Source organism: Lithobates pipiens, unplaced genomic scaffold, assembly GCF_037356315.1.
Source record: "Lithobates pipiens isolate NorthernLeopardFrog02 unplaced genomic scaffold, aLitPip1_a1.2 Scaffold_16, whole genome shotgun sequence".
NCBI lineage: Eukaryota > Metazoa > Chordata > Amphibia > Anura > Ranidae > Lithobates > Lithobates pipiens.
This window is the reverse complement of record NW_027507748.1, coordinates 337,814,281-337,829,777: the sequence shown is the minus strand read 5'-3', so window position 1 is coordinate 337,829,777 and position 15,497 is coordinate 337,814,281.

Genomic DNA, 15,497 nt, shown 5'->3' with positions numbered 1-15,497 from the left:
TGTTACTTTTCTAGAACAAAATATCTTGTCTACGCTAGCCATACATGGCTCAGGTGAATTCATTCAACCAACGGGCTGAAGGAAAAACCGAACTGAATCCCCCATCCACACATTCAAAGTGAATGTGGGAATCATCCCTGTTGTGTCATTATATTGTGATAGCGGAGGAGTCAGTTGGACTCCACTATCAGAACACACTGATCAGCGCTGCAATGCTGATCACACAAAAGTTTTCCAGCAAGCTGGTTTGTGAGCAGTTGATTAGTAGATCAATTGCTCTCACACAGAACCAGCCATAGATGGATCAAAATTCAGCTGGTCCATGCTGAACTAGCCAAAAAAAATGATGTTCTCGTTTCCTGTTTTTGTAATGTACCCGCTTCCACTTCTGCTGGGATCGCTTAGGAGCTTACCCCCACCCCTCTTTAACTGCAGCATTCTGCGACACATCACAGATGCTTTTCGCACATGTGCAGTGGTAAGCCAGCTGTGGAGCCGCAAGGAGTCACAGCTAGCTTCCCTTAGTAAACATGCGGGCACTGGGGACACAAAGATAGGTGAAGAACTGGCCTAGATAAAGATGGCGCTGGATTATTGGACAGGTAATTGTCCTTTAAAAGTAAGCAGCTTCAGTATTTGTAGCTGCTGACTTATTTTTTTTATCATACAGCCTAAAGATCCTTTTTAAGGAAGGGAATTTATGAACCTGAAAACCCTCCTTTGTGAGTCCCCTGAAACTTCTTTCACTTTGTTGACTTCTCTGAATTCAAAGCTAAGCTTCACCTACCTGTCATCCTATGTCTAGTGGAAACAGTCTTACTGGACTCTAAGGCCAGCTATACAGGGAGTGAATTTCTTTTCTGCAACCATGGGATGCAGGGAAGAAATTTGATGATTCCCCCATCAACACTGACAGAGGAATCAGGGACAAGGAGAAGACATTGATTATCGCTATCAGCTATAGCAGTCTCTTACGATAATCGCAAGCAAATCTGACAGACTGGTTCTACCCAAGTTGATTGATCAACTTGGTACATTCAGCCTGCCCATTAACAGTTCGAATATTGGCCAGTTCCTGCTGAACCAGCTGAGATTCCAACTCATGTATGGCTGACCTAAGGCTTGTTACCATAGGCTTCATATTGTGTAATAACATGTAAAGCAAGCTTTTGCCAAGCATTTGGGAAGTTTCTACAAGCTTTGAGTAACTTTGTAGGCATGCAAATGTAAATGGTTTATGGTTGTACAGCATAAAATATGCCTATATTCACAGTGCCTGGGAGACGCGGTTGCAGTGTACTTCTGGCAATATATACTGTATAAAAAACAGTCAGTGCACCTGTAATATTGTGTAAATGCTGGTGTCCATGACTGTATGCACAGTCATGACTTCATGACTACATATGTATGTCCATGCAGTTGCATGTGTAATCATGAGATTACAGGTGCATATCTTATTTTGTAATACAGTATGTAGCACCATCCTAGGTACGTGCTAGAGTGAGTGTACATTGTTTTTGGTTTCTCTGCTTAACAGGGAGACAGCTAGGCAAATGTGTGTGCTGTCTGCTTAACAGAGGCTGGGGTTGATTAATAGAGTCTGTTCAGTGTTCTGGTGCTGTTCATGCTGCCTTGAAAGTTTCACACTGATCCAATAGCTATAGAGTATACTGGGTAGTGGGGGGAAAGCTGGCAGATGATAGCATGGATGTCTATACAGCCCTGGCCAATTAGAAGGGGAAGTGCCCCAAATGCATGCTGGGTGACTGTATATCTGCAGGGCACATGGGCTCTGGGTCTTCCTCTAGAGAGTGTGGTCCAGGTGGGGAGGGGGCTGCTGCCCCTCCTCTGTGCAGGATGTCACAAGGCCTTAGGTGTTCGACCTGAATCATTGAAGCTGCAACCCATGGTGCTTGTGAGAGCTGACTGAGGGAGGATGTCCGTGGATCCTGTCTAGTAATGCAGAAGAAGGCTGCCATAAATACTTCAGGATGAGCACACATGCAAACAAGGTAATCTGACCTTCATCCTATGGATTTGCAGTGTGCACACCAGGCCTCACTATCAGATGCCCCACATCCTCCAGATACTATAGCGGCAATTCTTATTGGTCCACCCACACTCAGTCACGATCTGGGTTCTGATCTTAATTTTAAATCTGTATGTATTATGTGGTATGTATTTTCACATAGTGTGAAATTTCTATTTATATGTATATACAGTTTGAAGTCAATAATTGCAATGTATTATTACCCCAGTTTCGACATCAACCTTGCGGGGCACTAAATATTTAAATACATTTTTTTTTTCAATACATCTTCACAAATAGTTTTTCTAATTCTTTTAAATCTATCTGGTGTAGTTTTGGTATGTTAACGCCATCGTAATGTCAATTTTTTTTCTAATGTCATGTGGTGTCCTCACTACACGAAATATAGCGGTGTTCAGCCAATGATGTATTGGATGCGGGTGACTCTCACTGTCTTATAGTGAGGTGTGACCCGCAGACATCCTTTTCTTCCAGATTGCTGGCGCGACGGTGGGTGGTCCTATGCTCGTGACTGAGTGTCGGTGGACCAACAAGCATTGCCACTGTAGTACCCGGAGGACATTGGGCATCTGATAGTGAGGCTTGGTGCTCACACTGCAAGTCCATAGGATAAAGGTCAGATGACCTTGTTTGCATGTGTGCTGATTCGCACGCACCGCTGCCATTTTAAGAACCAGGAAGTGATTGCATTATTGCACGACCAATTACCCACAGGTTTGTAGCTTGTTATTGGGGGTACTAGGCCTATTTAAACACAATGGCCATGGCATGTCTACACCCCCGATGATATCTCCTTAGACAAAATGTGTTGGGGTGAGCCTGCTGATGCCATTGCGTTAACCTTCAGTGCAAGCGCTTTTTATCTGCTCAAATGTGCGTGTTCCTCAAATTTTAATAAATACTCCTTGTTATGCGGATTTACACTATGTGGAACTTTTTTTTCATTTATGGTTGCATCCTGTGAGCATATGAAAAGGATTCAATCCACTTATCTCTGAGTTTCCCTTTCTTGCTGTGAGTTCTCTGAGGGACAGTGTGAACATCATCCTCCTGTGCCAACACCCGCAGATGTGGATGTCCCTGTCTATTGGTGTGTTGTCACCACAAGTCTTGACGACTCAGTGGGATTAAGCCTTGTTGAGTATATTTGCTCTGATAAGCCTCTCTTATGTTGGTGTTGGCTTCCCCCATTATCTTCTCCTCACATCCGTCCCCCAATTGATGTCTGAAAGTTGATATTCACTCACCTGGATTACCATCATATCCTAGTTTTTCATCCGTGGATCATATTCATTTATTTACCATCACAGTGTGGACTTTATTTAACATATTCAATTCTGTTTTTGCATGTATATTATTTAGAGTGTTTAACACTTAAAAAAAAAATCTGTAACACATATGTTCCTATTTATTAAGGCCATCCTTATTTAGTCCTGCATATATACTAGTTTCTTAAATACTTCAGGAGCTTTGTGAGTACAGACCACCACAGGGGATCCCTGGGACTTGTGCTGTTAGATCCCCCTCTGGGTGCTAGAAAGTCAGCTACCGGGTGCAAGCTAAAGAAGAAACTGGCTAGTGTCTTGAAGAGACAAAGTTCACTGAGTTCCTTCTGCTACAAAGGGACTTTTAAGTTTAAGTTCTGCAACACATATGATCCTATTCATTATAACCGTCCTTATTTAGCGCTGCACATATACTAGTTTTTTTTTCACTTGCTATTGCCATTTGCTGAAAGGAAAAGTTGTGCTTCTAGTGTACAACAGCCTCCAGCATTAGCAATAAGACTAATTGCAAAGAATGAAAAGAACAAGGGAAATGCAGCGCTAAAAAAACGTGAATCCCGGATAGATATCCAGGGGTGTGAAGTAGATGATACAAAAATGTATATGACTACTATATAAAGTGCTAAGTATCTGTGGATACACAGAATAAACCAAAATGTATATAATGATAATAATCAAGGTGATGTGCCAAAGTGCTGAGTGCAACATAAAGCTAGGCATGGGATAAAATGTTCACAATGATACCCCAGTGCCAAAAAAAGTAACACTACCTAGAAATGACTAAAAATAAACCACATCAAAAATATATCACGTGGAAATGATCTCTATAAAAGAAGCCATTTAAGTGCAGAGGAAGGAAGTGACAACATAAAAGTCATTGGAATGTGAACAAATTCAAAAGTATCAAGTTCAATCATTCAGCTGTGGTCACTGAATATTGACATTCATAGGATGTAATAGTGGAACCAATTTGAGCAAAGTGAAGATCACACACGACACACGGGGACATGCTTCCAACACCAGGGAAAGGGGATGGGTACTCTTACCCTAAAATGTGCACCCACATGCCAGCGACGGTGAGTCAAACAGGCTTGAATGGCAGTCAGGAACACGATCACCGACACAAATTCACCTGAATAAGCTGGTATGTGAAGACATCAGCATCCATCAGGTTGAAGGTGACAAGCCAGCCAAGATTGTAATGGAAATATCCCTGATAGAAATGGTGCTCATCACATCCAAAAAGCAGCATGGATCATAGTGGAAAAAGAGAAAAAGGCCTTCACATAATGCAGATGAATCCAACGTTTAAAAATGTATTTAAAAAAAATAAATAAAGTAAAAAGTACAGACATCACATAAGATGCGTATAAAAAGTGATCACAAAGCTAATAATGATAAGCGTGGCGTATAAAGCTTAGCAGGGTATGTATCTGACATGTTTCGTACCAATGTACTTCTCCATTCTGACAGGAGAGGAGAGACAGTTCTTCTGTTCCTAGTAATTAGGAACAGCGATCTGTCTCCTCCTCTAGTCAGTCACATCCCCATACAGTTAGAAACACACAAGTGGGAACACATTTAATCTCTTGATTGCCCCCTAGTGTTAACCCCTTCCCTGCCAGTGATATTTACACAGTAATTAGTCCGTTTTTATAGCACTGATCGCTGTATAAATGTCAATGGTCCCAAAAAAGTGTCAAAAGTGTCTGATCTGTCCGCCGCAATGTCTCAGTCCTGCTAAAAATCACTGATCACAGTCATTACTAGTAAAAAAAAAAAAAATTTGAATAAAAATGCCATAAATCTATCCCTTATCTTGTAGATGCTATAACTTTTATGTAAACCAATTGATATTTGCTTATTGTGATTTCTTTACCAAAAAATATGTAGAAGAATATATATTGGCCTAAACTGATGAAGAGATTTGTTTTTTATTATTTTTTAGGGATATTTATTACATCAAAAAGTTAAAAAAATATAGTTTTTTTTCAAAATTGTCGCTATTTTTTGTTTACAGCGCAAAAAATAAAAACCTCAGACGTGATCAAATACCACCAAAAGAAAGCTCTATTTGCGAGAAAAAAAAAGGACATCAATTTTCTTTTGGTACAGCATCGCATGACCGCGTAATTGTCACTTAAAGCTACAGTGCCGCATTGCAAACAATGGCCTGGTCATTAATGGGAAAAAATCTTCCGTTCCTTAAGTCGTTAACCACTTCAGCCCCGGACCATTTTGCTGGTCAAAGACCAAACCATTTTTTGCGATTCGGCACTGCGTCGCTTTAACTGACAATTGCGCGGTCGTGCGACGTGGCTCCCAAACAAAATTGATGTCCTTTTTTCCCACAAATAGAGCTTTCTTTTGGTGATATTTGATCACCCCTGCGGTTTTTATTTTTTGCGCTATAAACAAAAATAGAGCGACAATTTTGAAAAAAAACACATTATTTTTTACTTTTTGTTATAATAAATATCCCCCAAAAATATATAAAAAAACATTTTTTTCCCTCAGTTTAGGCCGATACGTAGTCTTCTACATATTTTTGGTAAAAAAAAAATCGCAATAAGTGATTATTGATTGGTTTGCGTAAAAGTTATAGCGTTTACAAAATAGGGGATAGTTTTATGGCATTTTTATTAATATTTTTTTTTATTAGTAATGGCGGCGATCAGCGATTTTCATTGTGACTGCGACATTTTGGCGGACACATTTTTGGGACCATTGTCACTTATACAGCAATCACTGCTATATAAATGCAGTGATTCCTGTGTAAATGACACTGGCAGTGAAGGGGTTAACCAGTGAGTGGCAGTGTAGGGGTTAAGTGTTCCTAGGGGTGTGTTACTAACTGTGGGGGCTGGGCTTTAATTTAGTGAACACTGATCTCTGCTCCAATCACATGGAGCAGAGATCAGCATCACTAGTTGCTAGGCAGAACAGGGAAATGCTGTTTACAATGGCATTTCCTCGTTCAGCCACCCCGTGAGACAATCGCGGGTACTCACAGGGGTCCCGACCAGCACGTGAGCGCGCCGCCGGCGGTGCACTCGCGATGGCAGGGCGGCATTAAAGAGTGGACGTACAATTGGACCTGTACGCCAATATGCCTGCCCATGACATTCTGCCGATGTACATCGGCGTGCGCTGGTCGGGAACCGGTTAAACAAGCTGTTAGTAGGCTTTTAGCAAGCTTCAAGTAGCGCTGAAGATTACTGAAGGCTGCTAGCATCATGTTTCAAATGACAGTCAGCACTCACATGAAGGTCTGTAGTGTTTACTTTTGACAGTTTTTCATGGTGGATAGGTTCACTTTGAGGGGTATGCAGTGGAGAAAATAATTAATTACTCGATCCCACGTAGATTTTGTAAGTTTGCCCACTTTTTATCATAGGTGTATTTTAAATCATAGAGACAATATCAACCAAAAATTCAGAAAAAACAGGATACAAATGTTATAAATTGAGTTGCACTTCAGTGAGTAAAATAAGTATTTGATCCCCAAGCAAAACATGACTTTGTGCTTGCCAGCAAGGGTTTCTCCACCAAGTACAGAGATAAGATGTTTCTTGTTAGTGACCAGGTTTGCACACATCTCAGGAGGAATTTTGGTCCACTCTTTTTCTTCTCTAAATCCTTAAGGTTTCTTGTCTGTCACTTGTCAACTTAAAGTTTTATCTCCCTCCATAAATTTTCTATAGGATTAAGGTCTGGTGACTGGCTAGGCCAATCCATGACCTTAATCTGCTTCTTCTTGAGCCACTTCTTAATTGCCTTGGGAGTATGTTTTGGGTCATTGTAATGCTGACAGACCCATTCTTGACCGATCAGTGTTCTGGCTGAGGAAAGAAGGTTCTCATCCAAGATTTTATAATACATGACCCTGTCCATTGGGCCCTCAAAGCGGCAAAGTCAGTCTGTATCTTTAAGAAACAGCCTAAAAAGCATATTTCCATCTCCATGCATAGGGATGGTGTTCTTAGGGTCATAGTCAGCATTTTTCTTCCTCCAAACACGGCTGATTCACCTACAGTATATAGATCTTCATTTCACCAGAGGGGTCATCTGCAGGAGGAAGGAAGTCTTGATTCCCCTATATAGATCTTTAGTGAGACCTCATTTAGAGTGTTGTGTCCAGTTCTGGAGGCCTCACTTAGAAAAAGATATTGATAAGACAGAACGAGCCCAGAGACGGGTAACAAAAATGGTGAAAGGTTTGGGGGATAAAACACATTGAGGGCGACTTCAGGAAAATAATTTGTACAGTCTGGAGAAAATGGAGGAAAGAAGGGAAAGGGGAGACATGATTGTCTCCCCTTTCCCTTATTTTAAATACATCAAGGAGGTGAATAAGGTTCAGGGGGGCAGTTTTTTCAATATGAAACCAAAATCAAGAACACGGGTACATGACATCAAAACTAACTGGAGGAAAGTTCAAAACTAATCCTAGAAAGCATTATTTTACTGAAATGGTAGTTGATGCTTGGAATAAACTTCCAGCAGAGGTAGTGAGCTAGTCAACAGTAAATGGCTTCAAACATGCTTGGGACAAACATAGACCTAACAAAAAGTTAACAAAAAACAACTGTGTAAAAAGAAAAAAACAAGAAAAAAACAAAACAAAAAATGGGCAGACTCGGACTACTCTACACTTTTATATGTTTCTATGACTTCGCCGGATGGGGGATGGGGATCACTACTATTTTATATATGACCAATTATTCTAAATAAGTGGTAAATTATGTGGTTTGTATGCTCACTGCAGACATAGAGTTCAAAATGCATGTTAACAGAGGAGTGTCACACTTTAACTGACAATTGCACGGTCGTGCGATGTTCTACCCAAACAAAATTTATGTCCTTTTTTCCCCACAAATAGAGCTTTCTTTTGGTGGTATTTGATCACCTGAATGGTTTTTATTTTTCGTGCTATAAACAAAAAAAGGCCACAATTTTGAAAAAAACAATATTTTGTACTTTTTGCTATAATAAATATCCCAATAAAAAAATAATAATAATTTTTTCATCCGTTTTGGCTGATATGTATTCTTCTACATATTTTTTGTAAAAACAAAAAACAAGCATATATTGATTAGTTTCGCAAAAGTTATAGCATCTACAAAATAGGGGATAGATTTTGTATTGGGACTGCAACATTGCGACAGACACATCGGACATTTTTTTGGGACCAGTGACCTATATACAGCGATCGGAGCTAAAAATAGCCACTGGATTACTGTATAAATATCACTGGCAGGGAAGGGGTTAACTCTAGGGGGCGATCAAGGGGTTAACTGTGTTTCCTGATGTGTGTTCTAACTGTGGGTTGCATGTGGCTGACTAGAGCAGAAGAGAGATGTTGTTCCAACTTAGTAGGAAAACACAATCTGTCTCCTCTCCCCTGACAGAATTGGGATTTGTGTGGACACACAGATCCCGGTTCTTGCTCCGTCACGAGCGATCGCGGGTGCCCGGGACACACTGTGAGCTACAGCGTCTTAAAGAGCCGGAGTACAGCTATGATGGTTCACGCAAGGGAGCTAACCTGCCGCAGTATAACTGCGGCGGCCGGTCTGCAAGGGGCTAACATTAATACACCATAAGTACCTGGATAAATATATTGCACCTAGCCCAGATTCCAGCCAATTTCAACTGGAAAAGTACCCCACCCCATTGTCCTAGATGGACAAGCTCACTTTTTATGTCCTAAATCAGTATCTTTGATCTTTCACTTAACAGGAATAGTCATTTCAAATTTTGGAAGTACCAGTGTGGAAATGAAGCTGTGTTCCAGCAGGCAAACATACGGTATCTCTAAGTATTTGTTATATACAGTACTTATTTTAATGCTAGTTATTTGTTATAAGAACCAAGAACATCTTAACCAGCAGTGCAATCAATGCGTGTTCTTTTCCTAAATAAATGTGGGCTACAGTATACCAAACAACTATTGAGGCTTTTTACTTATGAAGGTCCATTTCATTACAATGAGTATACTTCTGCCAGGATAACTGCTGTGACTGCTCTATCCACAAATGGCACCTTTGGTTATTACTACATGCTAGGTCAACAATAACTATTTTCTTGTAAATGTGGATGCAAACATAGAACTCGAGAAACAGGATCCCGTCCATTTGGCAACAGCTCCACCTTCTGGTCAAACTACGGATCTGTCCTATAAACAGCTAAAGTCTTTGCAAGCAAAGAATTTCAGTATTAAAAGACTGTTTATAACCATCAAAATGTAGACAACGCTGGTAAGAAAAAAAAAACTTCAGCTTCATACAGCAGAAGCCTGGTTTAAAGTGACAAACATTTTTAGCCATTAGGCAGACAATATTGGTATGTTCTGAAATCAACAATTTATTTTTACTTTTTTGCTATAATTTGTTAAATATGCGTGGTCATATATGGATTTGTCATTTGCAATGTTTCTTTTATAGACTGTTATCTCAGAGAATATAAATAGTCAGGTTTATTTAACAGGAAACCTAAGCAGTTGCAATTTAGACCAGGGGTCTCCAAATTTTTCAGTACAAGGGCCACATTGTATATGTTATAAATGGTCACAGGCCAAAAAAGTCCTTATCAGAATCCACCTTTACATAAGAGTCTCCATCAGAGTCTCTCTTATCACTTTAAGCATATCTGTAGCACCAGGCAGGTTTGCCAACCATCCATAAATTTCGCACCAGTGTGAACCAGGACTTAATGTCCATTATGGACAACAGATGCCTGTAAAAAAAAATGGCCTTTGGGCATCTATCTGCATGCACAGTTCCAAAGCCGCCTCGGACAAGCTCGGCTGGGCTTGGGGCGCATGGGGAAGTTATGGCACCACTTGGCACCTTTTATAAATCATCACAGCAGCAGCCAGGACTGGATGGGGAGACAGGTTTATATAATTAATTGCACCCAAATTTAGGAGGTTTTTATTGGGTCTAGTTTGTCTGCTCCGGTTCAGTAATTTAGTGGTGAATCAAAGACAATACCAGGGATTTACAGTATAATTTAAACCCATTTTTTTCACAGCAGTGATTATAACCCTGGCTGTTTATCAAGTATAGTATATATACTTTCTGAATGAGACTAATCAATGGCAGAAATTGGCCAAATGGCTAATTGATTATTCGGCAACAAGAAAATAAGCTGCTTTTTCCAGTGCCTTTTTTTCACCCTCCTTGTGTTGGGGACAGTGCTCAAACAAATTAGCAATGCAATTAGGGTTCATTTGCTTGAGCCACGTTTCTTCCTCCGTCCCAATCTAAACAGAGATATGAAGCTGTGCGGACTATACCCAAAGTAAAGCATTGCAGATGTAGCAAAGATGAAACAGCAGAGTGTTCTCCAAATTTCCGCCAAATGTGAGCCATTCAAGTAAACTGTTTGCAATGCACAAGGTTGTGCCTGTGTAAGTTGGGACAACAGCATGGTCCCTGGAGGCGGCAAAAGACTGATTGGGGGACATTCACAAAAGCAGGGCACAGATCTGAAACTGGGATAAAAGTTACAGCTCAGAAAGTCACTGTATCCAACAGGACAAAATTTATCTGTGGAAGTAGATGTAGTGTAGGGATTAGGACTCTGCAGGTTTCCCCCTTACAGTACAAGGGGGGACTCTGATGTAAAGGGCAACACTGTGGATTCTGATGTAAAGAGGGGCTTCGATGACATAGTTCCCATTTACGCCAAAGTTTGCTGCATTCCCCCGCAGAGTTTCCCCTGGCACTGTAAGGGGGGATCCTGCAGACTCTGATGTAAGGGGGAATTCTGTGCTGCCTTATATTAACCCGACCTTCATGTAAACAGAGAAATATGTTTTTTGCCTTTTGTTATACCTTAAACACATTGCTAATCACACTACCTACAGTGCCTTGAAAAAGTATTCATACCCCTTGAAATTTTTCACATTTTGTCATGTTACAACCAAAAACGTAAATGTATTTTATTGGGATTGTATAGACCAACACAAAATGGCACATGATTGTGAAGTGGAAGGAAAATGATAAATGGTTTTCAAAATGTTTTACAAATAAATATGCATTTGTATTCAGCCTTCCTGAGTCAATACTTTGTAGAACCACCTTTCACTGCAATTACAGCTGCAAGTCTTTTTGGGAATGTCTCTACCAGCTTTGCACATCTAGATAGTGACATTTTTGTCCATTCTTTGCAAAATAGCTCAAGCTGTCAGATTAGATGGAGCACGTCCTATACGGTTTAGGAGATATTTGCCCGAAGACAGGCACCGCTGTGTACGGCGCATGCACTGTAGACAGCGGCGCGCAGGCGCACTGAGCGCGGCATCTTCAACGACAGAGATGCCGCGCGTGTCGGCTCCCATGCGCATGTGCGGGAGTGACGGCTTCGCCGAATGACAGCGGCGGAGCTGCGAGACCCCACCAAGAAGATGGATGCTCCGGACTACAGGGGACAGCGGTGACTTCGCTGGCTCCTGTGTCAGGTAAGTGACACATAATGGATTACTATGCGATGCATAGTAGTCCATTATGCTTTGCCTTTGCAGGGAATGAAAGAAGAAGTAAACCCATCAGGGTTTACTTCCTCTTTAAGTCTCATCAGACCAGCACCTTCCTCCATACATTTTGGCAGTCTCCCACATGTCTTTTTGCAAACTTAAAACGCGCCATTTTTTTTTTTTTTTGCTGAAAGTAATGGCTTTCTTCTGGCCACTCTGGCATAAAGCCCAACTCTATGGATCATGCAGCATATTGTCGTCCTATGCACAGATACTCCAGTTTCTGCTGTGGAACTCTGCAGCTCCTCCAGGGTTACCTTAGGTCTCTGTGCTGCCTCTCTGATTAATGCCCTCCTTGCACGGTCCGTGAGTTTTGGTGTGCGGCCCTCTCTTGGCAGGTTTGCTGTTGTGCCATTTTCTTTCCATTTGATTATGCTAGATTTGATGGTGCTCCTAGAGCTCATCAAAGATTTGGATATTTTTTTTTTTATAACCTAACCTTGACGTGTACTTCTCAACAACATTGTCCCTTACTTGTTTGGAGAGTTCCTTGGTCTTCATGGCAGTGTTTGGCTAGTGGTGCCTCTTGTTTAGGTGTTGCAGCCTCTGGGGCCTTTCAAAAAGGTGTGTGTATATGTAATGAAAGATTATTTGACACTTAGATTGCACACAGGTGGACATCATTTCACTAATTATGTGACTTCTGAAGGTAATTGGTTGCACCAGAGCTTTTTATAGGCTTCATAGCAAAGGGGGAGAATACATACGCACATGCCAATTATCAGTTTTTTATTTCTGAAAAATAGTTTTATGTATATATTTTTCTAATTTTACTTCACTAACTTAGACTATTGTGTTCTGATCCATCATATATAATTCAGATTAAATAAACATTGAACTAAAGGCTGTAATGTAACAAAATAGGTAAAAAGCCAAGGGGGTGAATACTTTTGCAAGGCACTGTAGGACTGCTTACTAGTGCTGCATCAGGGAACCTGCCTGCTAATAGTTATTTTCTGCTCACTGCATTAGTCTCTGTGCATTACTTCTTGCAAGTGTCATATTATCATCTGTGTGTTGCTGTCAGTTCCAAGTTGTTGCATAGACTCTTGCTGTATGTTGGAGTGTTCTTAATACATTTTCATGACACAAAGCATGACAGCATACACTAATGGGATAGGCTCCACCTCTCGCCCAATCAGGACTGGTTATACTATATTTAAATAAGTCGCCTCCCCCTAGGCGGTATTCTCTTTTTTTTCCTCAAATGGTTATAACTGTGAATCAATTAAGATTTATATTTTTGCTCTTACCTGCCAGATTCATCTGGTAAGCCGCACAGGTTCAGCCTCTTTCCTGTGACGAGGCCCCTCTGTTCGGTTGTAAAGCTTCCATACGAGGGAGACCCCCCCCCCCCCCCAGGTCCAGATACTGGGGGGCTGGGATACTGGTCTCTGGATGTAGGTAAAACAGTTCTGTCTTGTGGTTAGCTGAGACGGATCCAGTCTCTCCTCCCTGGTGAATTGTGGCCACACACACACACATTTTGTTGTTAGTTTGGCTGTGGATATGTTGGTTTTCCTTACAAAGATGCTGGAAGTTTTTTTTTTTGTGGTCAGGGCTGCCCATTCCAAGATGGCTCCTTGTCTGTTTCCTGTGGCTGGATGCGGCTTTCAGTCAGCAGTGAGATGATATTGGGGTAACTTCTGGCCCACTGTAGCAGTGACCGGGAGCTCCAGGCTGCCTGGGAATGGATTGGTGTCCACCTGTCAGGTATGGAGCCTCTCCCATCCCCCCTTATAGCCAGTCAAGGAAGGTTGTTGCACAGAACAGGCAATCTTTCCATAGGCTGTCATGGTGTGTTTGAATCATTATGCTGCCAAAGTAGGTTAAACTGCTGTGTATAGTTCTGTCTGTTTCATTTGCTTCACGGGTTTTGTTTGTCTGTCTATAGGACTATTAATGTGCTGCAAAGTTGAGTCTTTCTATTAACTCAGCAATGCCTGGCTTTGCAGGTTTTTGGATCACTGTAGCAATGCTCTAATGCTTGGATTTGCTGTTAACCTTTACAGGGCAGTTACCTAGTGTAGGTGATCCTGCCAGGTATATTAACCCTTCATTGCGCTGCTTATGACGACAAAATAATGCTTCAGTCTGGATGTCACTACTATGCATTGTGTTGCTGCTATGCATTGTAGGGTCTGCATTTAGGTGAAATGTGTTTAATGATTGCTATGCATTAACCTATTTGTTATGTCTAAATGCAAGCGTAAAAAAAAAAAATCAATGTTTTGCTTAGGTAATAGTGCTTTAGGTAGTTGTTTTAGTGCACTACTGTTTGTAATTGTTTCTGTCAAAGGGTTTAATCCTTGCTCACAGCATATAGATCCATTTGCTGCTTCAATGTCTGCAATGGGGTGTGTGGATGGCCACTGATATTATATTAAGGCTATGTCCTAGCCAGTACTGCCAGGTATTTTATTATGACCACAAACCTGCAGCTCATATCTTGAGCCATAACATTTACCCAGAGACCAGCCACAATCAATAAAGTGAGGGTCAGGTAGGTATGCTTTCATATACAAAAAGAGTGCGTGGGCAGTATGGATTGTAAAACTCTCCAGCCCTTAAGTACCAGCACCACTCCCCAAAGAAAAAGTGGCAACTTGTTCTTCCAACAGTGACAGGTCCTGTTTGGCTCTAAAACTGCTATACATTCAAAGTTCTGCCACAGAAGGGGCAGGCTAAAAGAAATCATAAGGACCATCCTTGGCAGAATGGGGAGTGTGGTGAGCTGACGTGCCCGCCAAGATGCTATGCCAAGTTGCATATCTGGCGGCAGTAAAACACAACGGCAGATGTGTTCACTGAAGTGAAAACTGGCTGGGTGGATGTCTAGTCACTAAGGCTCAGGTACTAAGCTAATCAAACAGCTGAGTCTGTTTAAAGGTTACCTCCTGCCTCAAAAGACAGCAGGCCAAAGAGCATTCAACAGATTGGCTAGATGTGTCTTCACGATAGCAGAGGAGGCAAGATCCCCTCTGTAAAGCCCAACTCTTACTGCAGAGGCAGTTGGCCAAGCCAAGTAATCTTCATCAGACCAGCCAGAAGTGCCAGTCTGCCAGCGGATGATGCGATAGCCTTCGCAAAAACATGGACACAGCAATGGAAATTAAGATTTATACTACCATTAAGGATTATGGTATGGCCTGTGTTGGAGTGCACTTCAGTAGCCAAGGCTATTTGGTTCTCAGCAGACAAGTTGAGGGCAAACTTGGCCTGTAATATGCCTCTGTGGTGTTTGGTTCATGAGTGACATTAGAGTGACTAATGGGGCAGTGTAACCACCATGGAGGCAGCAGGCTGTTCATCCAACTATTCTGTGGGATTAGTCAAGCCCTATGTCGTATCCCACTGATGGCGTATACCTCTTCTAAGTCGATTGGAATATGATTTAAGATGGAATCAGAGACTAATCCCTTAGGCTAGTCACCTAGGCCCAGAACAAAGAGTTGGTGGCAGGGCCTGAGAAGAGCTAGAGAAAAGATTGGAAGATGACCGTCTTTAATCGCCTAATCTCAAGTCTGATCCTCTCGAGGAGCAGAAAAGTTCCTTTTCACTCAAATGTGCCCAGTAGGTGTTATATTGCAGAAATGTAATGCAAATTTGGGCAGGACAC